Below are 9155 nucleotides of genomic sequence, written 5' to 3' on the forward strand. Positions count from 1 at the left end.
TAGGACTTTGTCCTATTCACTTAAAGAAAACAAAAACACTTTAAAATGATTTTCTTCTTATAAGTGTAAAAAATAAAATCAAAGACAAGGAAAATAAACAATAGAAAAGTTTTTTTTCACCAGGGTTACCTCTACACCTGTATATGTTACTGTTTTAAATTAACGGCCAAGTATTTCTTTTTTGCTGTTTTTTATGCCTGAGTTTTGAAAATAAGCTCATCTTGTACTGAAAAGGGATGGAGTTGGAGCCATTTTGGTCAAACATGGTAAATGATTGTGCAATTGCATGTGAAATCTTGCAAACCTGAACTCAGTATCTGTAAATTAACCTTAGTGACAGCTATTTGTGGTAACTTCAAATTTTAATCAGTTGTAAATAAAAATCCCATGATTACTTTCTGAAAGTTTTGTTGACTTCGGCAGTTTTAAAGTTTCAAGCAAAGATTTAGTGTGGAAGTGATCAAAGTGTGTGTTCGGGATGACTCACTGCTACTACTGCACATGACTCATTACCTGCATATGACTCATTAAAATACAGTATATCCTGTGATTATAAGATATTTCACCCTTTTTCCTTCAGCAATCCATAAGTAGACAAATTTTTCCATAGTTCCAATGTTATATGAACCGTTGTTAACAAGAACCGTGTAGAAATATGATTTATAAACATGATTTATAATTTTTATAATTTTTCGCACAATGTTTATGAATGCCAAAATGGTGGCAGCACTTCTTACTGTGGGCATCAATTTGAAGAAAAAAAAAATCAGTTTTAGAATCACTTTTTAAAAATCCATAAATCACAAACATTATTCAAACTTTCCTGCGTTCCTTTGTCCCTTGCATGTCTCCATATGAGCCAGGAAGCAGAGGGTGACCAAAACATGGGGCAGCTGGCTGCTCCGTAGTTCACCGAGAGCAGGAAGCTGAGGGGCCCCTCGCTTCCTTTTTTTATCAGGAGGAAGCAGGACGGCTGTTTTTGTGCTCACCCTAAGAATTCTTTGTGCTTATCTCGCGTTCACTCCCTTTCCTTCAATAATGGTTGTGCTGAGCAGGTAATGAGGCAAAAGGTATGTATTTGACAAGCTGGACTCGGGAGATAGCACACCCTTCCAATAGGCTTATATCTCGGCTTTTAAGATGAGGCTACGCTCAACCCCATCTCAGGATGTTCCCCTTAGCCATCTCCTTTTTGCATTTATTTATTTTTTCCCTCTCAGAACTTGTAAACTATTTTACGCAGGTATCCATTAAGAGCTGAGGTCTTTACACAGAGTGAGGGCACTCGCTAAGTCCCTGAGCTTTTTGTGCCGGAGGTTTTCTCCCATCACATTGCGCTCGTTTCATCCCCTCTCCAGATGCATTCGAAGCTCAGAGAAGGGCTTAAGATGGCCAGCTGTCTAGATATGTGACACAGGTCCAACATGTGGGGAGATTATCTACCATGGCTTCAGAGAGAGTGGAGTGGAGCTCTGATACACTTAAGCACTTTTCTGCAGGAGAAAGCTCAGTACAAAACATGCTGCAGAACACACAACATTTTTGGATCTTTTTTATGTATAAAAAGGAGATACAGTATTTGACACAGTCAGCCAGGCCTTATTCTACCCCTAGCGGGTGGGGTTAATCATATAAAAAATGCACACATTTTTGTGTGATGTCATTTTATTTGCAACACAACAATGGACGACATCAAGCTTGTGGTACTTCTCTTTGTTTTCTATGTAATTTAAGACCAGCTGAAACAGAGAGAGTTGACGTCAGATTGGCCTGACTAGAACCCCAGATCTCTGGGTTCCAGGAATCAGGCTGGATGTGGGCTGGGCTGTTATGGCAAATGCAAAACTGCAGAACTCTGCTTAGAGCCCAGGCCAAATCTTACAATGCAAAACTGCCATTAGCTTAAAAGGATAGTCTGATCAATTTTGAAGTAGCGTTCTGTTAAATCTGTAGCACCTTATCAGCCATGACATCAATACTATGGGAGATTATTTTGCAAAGTAACACAAGCATTTGATTGGTTGAGAAAACAGGGACAAACTAAAGGAAAGGTGCAATGCAAAAATGTAGAGGTTTATCATTAGCAAATGCAGAATTCTTTCACACTGGTGTAGTGGTCACCTCGAGGTGGAGTAAACCGTTCCACCTGTCTTTGACCTTGATCTCAAAAACCCTCCTTCAGAGAGACAAAACTTGGTTCCTTTTAAAACTTAGTTTAAGCCACAATGTGTCCTCTTAAACATGAGGAGACGTTTTCTTCTTCTTAATCAAGATAATAAAAAAATAATAATAATTTTCTTTATATTTTTTGATTTACATTTTCTTAAGAAAATCTCTGAGCCAGTTGCAGTGAGCCTTCACTCTTATGAGGATTCACTTACACTTCTTATAACAAAAGTTATAAGGAAATTCACGGGTTCTTCTGTTTAAGGAAAAACAATTCCTCTGTGTAAAAATGAGGCCACACAATAAAATGAACTTGATTCAGGAATTTAAGTTGATTTAAAATAAATGAGATTTATTTACAGAATCAAATAAATCACTAATGTACAGCTTATTGTGGACAATCAAACTTCTTATAAAGAGTCAAAATCAACAACAGTTAACACACGTCCGAGTTAATTATCTTACTTAGACATCTTTATCAGGAACAACAAACTCCAGGCTTAAGGTCTTAAATAAACCATTGTTTGCGGCACTTTTTCTTAAGTTTTGACAAGGGCATAAGTTGAGGGTAAGAAAAGGAGGGTGTTAATCTTAACTTTTAACTTATCAATATGTGAGATAAACCAGAATAGGTTCGTGTGTCTCCCACTTGATTCAGCCAGACACCGATACACTAATCAAACATCCAGCCTTTACCTTTGAGACGACTTCACCGTCGGGTCAGGCGTTGAGGAAGTCCTCACCTGGGTCAGCAAGAGCTCCCGTCAGGTTCAGCTTACTTCCCAGTAAAACCTGTTGTGTTTTTATTTTTTTCAGGGTCTCCGGATGTCTGCTAGTTCGAACGCAGAGTCAGAGCCGATCGGGTCCTCGTTCCAAAAATAAAAGACGTCTCACAGAAGTTTTCAAACAAAACTCAGTGAAGTCTTAAAACTAGTTGTTTTGGTCACGATTAGTGACATTGTGATCCTGCAGCGAAGATCTGCTCATTGGCATGTGAGCGTAGATCTTATCACCGAATGCTGGTTTTCCTGAGGAGGTAAAACCAGCTCCACTTCGTATGGAACAAAGATGATGACTGCCTGTTGAGAGGCTTGTCCCCGAGAAAGTAGTTAATTAAAGGACATGGCCTCGAATTTAGTTTTAGTAACAGGTGGATTTTGAATTTTAGTCTAAGAAATTGCAGTCGTCTGGTAAACACTACACATGCATAGAAAGATAAGGTCAGGCTGTGCCGTTCTCAGCCTTTTGGCAGGATTAATTCTATGACAAGGAACCAGGTTTTCAATGAAATACTGAAGTGAATTATTTAAACCAAAATAAGACATAAGATATTTGTCTAAGGTTCAAGCACAAATACCCATATATATTTCATAGTAAAACATAGTAAACCAAACCATAGTAATCAATTTAGTGAAAATGAAAAATAAAACAGAAAAACACATAATCACATCACTGTTGACTAACAGTTGATTAAAACAAGTATTTGTATAAAACAAAGAAACACTGAAACAATATTATTTTGTGTGTTTTTCGTTTTCTAAATTATAATGAAAGAAAATAGGTTGTCATTCATTTCATTATGTAACTTAGTAAACCAAACCATAGTAATCAATTTAGTGAAAATGAAAAATAAAACAGAAAAACACATAATCACATCACTGTTGACTAACAGTTGATTAAAANCATTGTAATAACACTCTTTTTGTTTTCTTTTGATTGATAAAATTATGAATAAAAGAAGATTATTCTGTTTGTTATCTGATTAAGAAGAAGAAAATGTCTCTTTATGTTTAAGAAGACACATTGTGGCTTAAATTCAGTTTTAAATGGAACAGAGTTTTGTCTCTCTGAAGGAGGTCTTCTGAGACCAAGGTCAAAGACAGGTGGAATGCTTTATTTTTAGTTAGAAAATATTTAAAAAATAAAGAACATTATTATTTTGTTTATTATCTTGATTAAGAAGAAGAAAATGTCTCTTTATGTTTTAAGAAGACACATTGTGGCTTAAACTAAGTTTTAAAAGGAACAGAGTCTTGTCTCTCTGAAGGAGGGTTTTTGAGACCGAGGTCAAAGACCGGTGGAACGGTTTACTCCACCTCGAGGTGACCACTACACCGGTATGTCAGTTTTGAGAAACAACGGTTCTATAAGCCTGAAAAATGATTAAAAAACAGGCCCTCTTTTGGATATCTATTACTCCTGTAGTTTCCAAAGTTTGGATTGTGACCCACAGTAGGGTCCCAAAACATTAAGGTCTTGAAAATATTTTCTGAATCAATTACATTTAAAAATGTCTACTAACTTTTTTTTGCCTTAGTTACAAAAGAGTGAGGTTGATGTAATTAAAATGGATAAAAATAGCATAATATTGTTACTATGACCCAATCCTAATGTTTTCCAACCAATAAATAGTTGGGGGCACAGGTCTCTGCTACTGATATTTTGTGGGTCAAAAGCTGAAAAGTTTGAGAACCACTGCATTAGCCAGTTGTCTGGATGAAGACTTTTCCTCTTTTCTCCAAACTCTGTTCTCTGTGACCGTTGCTAATAAGGTTCATAGAGCATCAGTTAAAAAAGGACCAAACCCCTTTCAGTTCAGAGTTGGGACAGCAAGCTGGAGGATACAAACGAGCTCAGCACCAGAGAGAAATGTCTCTTATTTTTAATTTATAGTTGTTTATTTGTTGTCCATGCTCACTGCCCAACACTGGGCCTTTTTAATTCATCTGACTGTCAAGACTCTGTTTCTTGTATATTTTTGAATAAACTAGCTGTTTTCCATCATCACATGACTAATTTATCAACCCAAATGGAGGAACTGACTATGAATCAATGAAAAGAGAAAGTGCCGGCTGCATCCTGAATAACATTATTGTCTGCATGTTTCCGAGTAAACAGACTACATCTGTAGTCCGAGGAGCCATCTCTGTTTAGAAATTGGAAACAAGCAAAGTCTTTCAGTAGGGGAAGTCTTGTCCTTTGGTTGCCTGTTTGAAACACCTCAGGGATTTTTTTGGGTGAGCATGATGTTCTTATTTAAGTGAGTGGAGATAATCATTAACTGAGATTTTATTGGTCACAACTCTTAGAGTTCCCAGATATTTCTGATTTTAAAACCCTTTTGAAAATTTGAAGACTCTTTTCCCCCTGTTATAGTTTGTGTGTGCAGAGCATCGACCAAAAAAATCTGCAAAAAGGCATTTATAACTAAATGCATGTTACTGGGTAATTCCATGCATGAAACCCTGGCCCTCCATATTTCATCAGGACAATATTTGTGTATTCGTGCCTTGCTAGTAGAAACAATGGGCTTGCATCAGTGCAACTGAAGGTTTCTGTGAGTTGTTGTTTGTTTCTTTTCTTTTTTTTTAAAGGAACTTGTCAGTTATTTCTTTAAGCGGTGGGTCTCTTTGGCGCTAACGTCAGTCACAGGCTTTCATTTGAGCTCCATTGTTATTTAAAACATTTGCTGCTGAAATCAGAGCAGAGTTGGAGTCGACACGTTAACTTTAAACCTGTTAATCAGTGGTATATTATCCTGTATTTGTTATTTGAATACATTTTACAGTGATTATGGCAAAAATGACCAACCTTTGGCCATTTAAAGACAAAATAAGTCTTGTACATTCAATTCTGATTTATACTGTATGTTATAGTTTTAGGTCAAGTTTTAGTTTTGTTTTTGTTTTTATCTCATGTCATGTGTTTTTAGCAGCTCTTTTCCTCAGCCTTGTCACAGCCCTGCTCCCCCTCCCTTCACAGATCCTCAGGTAACCAGCTCATGCAACTCACCTGTGTCCCTCTGTATTTAAGCCAGCAGTTTCCCTCAGCACTCTGCCAGTTTATCATCAGCCAGTCTATGATTCACCAGCTTTCTTGTCCCATGTCCTGTTCTGATCTCGGCTCCTCAACCTCCTTCTCGTCCCTTGGATTACCGCCTCTTGCCTCAGCCCKTGTTGGATACCTTCTGCCATCTGCTCTTCTGGTAATGACCCTGTTTCTGTTTCTCGGACTCCTGCCCCTCATCTCTCCCTTGCTCAGCACCACAACACCTCAGACTTCCTGGTTCTCGACCCCTGCCTGCCTCCTGGATTCAAGAGTTAAGTTTGCTCTTCTTAACCTGCCGTATTCTCTGATCCCTCTGTGTTTGACCCTCGTCTGTCCCTGGACCCTGGACCCATTTCTCAGACCCGCAACGCTCCCAAGGATTGTCGGTGACGTCATCGTGTTTCTCTGGAACCAAACTGACACAGTCGGTGTTTCCACACGGTGGCTCCCAGTTGACACCAGTTTAGTGGCTAAAAATACTAGTAGTATTTTGTCCCAGAGTCGTACAGCCACTAACCTGTTTTTTTCTGTGTCCAGAAAACTGGACCCACGCACCTGGGTTGTTCCAGCTCCACACCAGCAATTTTAATAAAATTTGTAAACCTTTTATGTTTTCGGGTTTTATCAGAGCTCAAACTCAGATCCTTAACATTTTCTTGATCGTTTGTTGTCTTTTTACAAAGACAAATGATATAAAGGATCAAAACTTTAGAATTCTATTTTAGGTCAGCATCTCTGATCAAAAGTTCAAATAATTCAATTTTTTATGAGCCTATCCACCTCTGCCATTAAAATCACATTTTACCTGGAGCCACTGTTTCATGATGTTAAGGTTGTTTTTTTTAATGAAACTGAGCAGATCTGTTTTTTTACAACCTCTCCATGTGACTCATTGGCGTAATGGTTCTCTCATCTCCTGACTCAGGCATTTTTCAGATGAAATGGGACTCCGTCCCAGCTTCTGGACTTTTACCATTGCCTCAGCTGGAAGCCTGTCCCAACTCTCCTTTTTTCCCCTCTCTGCTCCTGCTCTTTTCCTTCACCTTTCTACAATAAAATAATATACCATACCAAAGTACCCTTATTAGTCATCAGAGGCTTTTTAATCTGTCTCATTCGGTTACACTTTGAGCACTCTCGTTTTATTTCCTGGGCCTGCATGGGATCTGACCTCCTGTAAATATCCTGTTTATTTAGTTATTCAATGATGATGGTCTGCGCAGCGTAATGCGACGTGATAATTGTTGCTCACAAATCCAAATGCACTTGCTTTTGTCACAAATTAATTAGGAAATTTGGAGTGCAAACATTATTGTGGAGATGGACTGCTTTTTTATTATTAATGGTTACTCAGATAATGAGGTCGTTATGATTGTGAGCAAATTGAATGTAAGTAGGAGCTGGGTGTTCACTCATTAACTCATTCTCCTGCGAACATTCGATTATGGCGTGAGTAATGGGAGGGAAGTTGAGTCCGATTTGTAGACACAGAGAGGACCGTCGATGAGTGCATATGACAAATTCTAGTTATAGAGCGCCTCAAACAGATTTATATCCAACATGAGTTGGGTTTGCATGCCGGGCAGTTAATAACATTTAAATGCTTCAGGCAATAACACCAAAAACAAGCTTATATTTCTTGCATACAAATATACACGACGACCACCTACATACAGGCTGTAGCCACCAGAACAAAACGAACTGTACGTGGGTTTGTTTTATATTTACAGCATTTCAGACATCCTCAAATCTGTTCTACATATTTAGTGTTTAATTGATAAACATGGCACAGATAAAACAGCTAGGCTAAGCAGAAATTTGAGTTGAAAGTGAATATTTTAAGCGTAAGCAGATGTAATTGGGCTAATTGTATTCTCTTGTTCTCTTTTTTTGCAATCTAATTTATATGCATTTGTATTGTATATAAGCTAAGGTACCTAAGTCTCTGCATTTTCCCAACTCTGCGGCGGTTGTGCTTTCTGCATGCCTTTGTAGCCCACACACCTCGTCCACAGCACAGCTCCCTGCAGCTTCTGTGGGATAGCAGCAAATTTCTGGTCCCTCCCACTGGGTGAGACCAGCCGCGGGTCTATTACACATATGGGCTCCACGACTTTAGAGGAACGGATCAGAGTTTGATTAAAAAGGAAAATCCACAGCAGGCTGCAGCTTCTACCTGGAGGAACTTGGGGGAAGGGGTGGTTAATGATCACTCTCCTGCCAGGATCACAAGCTTCTGCGCTTGTTTTTGACTTCAGCTTGTTAAGAAGGCAGGAAGTGGGGATCGTTAATGCTTACAGACTGGTAACCGTGTGGGCGTTTGTCTCAGCTGTGTTGTGTTTATATTTAAAGTCCCTCTACCATTGTGCATTACTCAGCAATAATGTGATCTCACCTGAGGTCAAGCCACAGCTTGCATTTGAGGTAGAATCCTGCTGAGATGCAGCTGTTGGAGACAAAATTAGAATAAAAAGTACAATTTTTTACTTGGAATCACACTACAGGATACAAATTTATAAACTCCTGGTAAAATTTGGGCAGACTTTTACCAGAGGTTTGCATAGATCTCAATAAACAAGAACGAGGTGGTGTAGCTCTTGCAAGGAAACTGAGAACTCCTAAGAATCTTTGCAGACATATTGGAAACTCCCATTCAAATGCCATTTGCATTTTATCACCAACAGTCGCATTGCTGTGTGATACAAGCTTTAAATCAAGTCCAGACAAGTCAAATTAATTTAGAAGCCTTTTTAAAAATGACAGACTCATGCTCTCATTTACAAGAGAGACCTGTTACATTCACCGCAACAAAGTAACATAAAAACAATGATAATACAGTTTACTTAACACTTCTAAAAATCAATGCCATACATCATCAAAGAAAGGGTTTTCATTGACAAGTACAGGTGCTTATGGACAAATTTTCAGCATATTATTGAAATTAGACCATATTCTACAACAATGCATCCTGAATAACAATGTGTTAACTGATTTGAGATAATTTGCCAACATACTACCATATTTATTCAAGTATAATACGTAAAATTAAATCCATAAAATCATCCATAAATTTGGGGGGGTAGTACTGTACTCGGATGAATATTTTTACTTATGTATTTTAACTGAAATATTGGCTTCATTCACAAAATTCCTGAGTCGGG

The sequence above is a fragment of the Austrofundulus limnaeus genome, unplaced genomic scaffold, assembly GCF_001266775.1.
Source record: "Austrofundulus limnaeus strain Quisiro unplaced genomic scaffold, Austrofundulus_limnaeus-1.0 Scaffold296, whole genome shotgun sequence".
Taxonomy (NCBI): domain Eukaryota; kingdom Metazoa; phylum Chordata; class Actinopteri; order Cyprinodontiformes; family Rivulidae; genus Austrofundulus; species Austrofundulus limnaeus.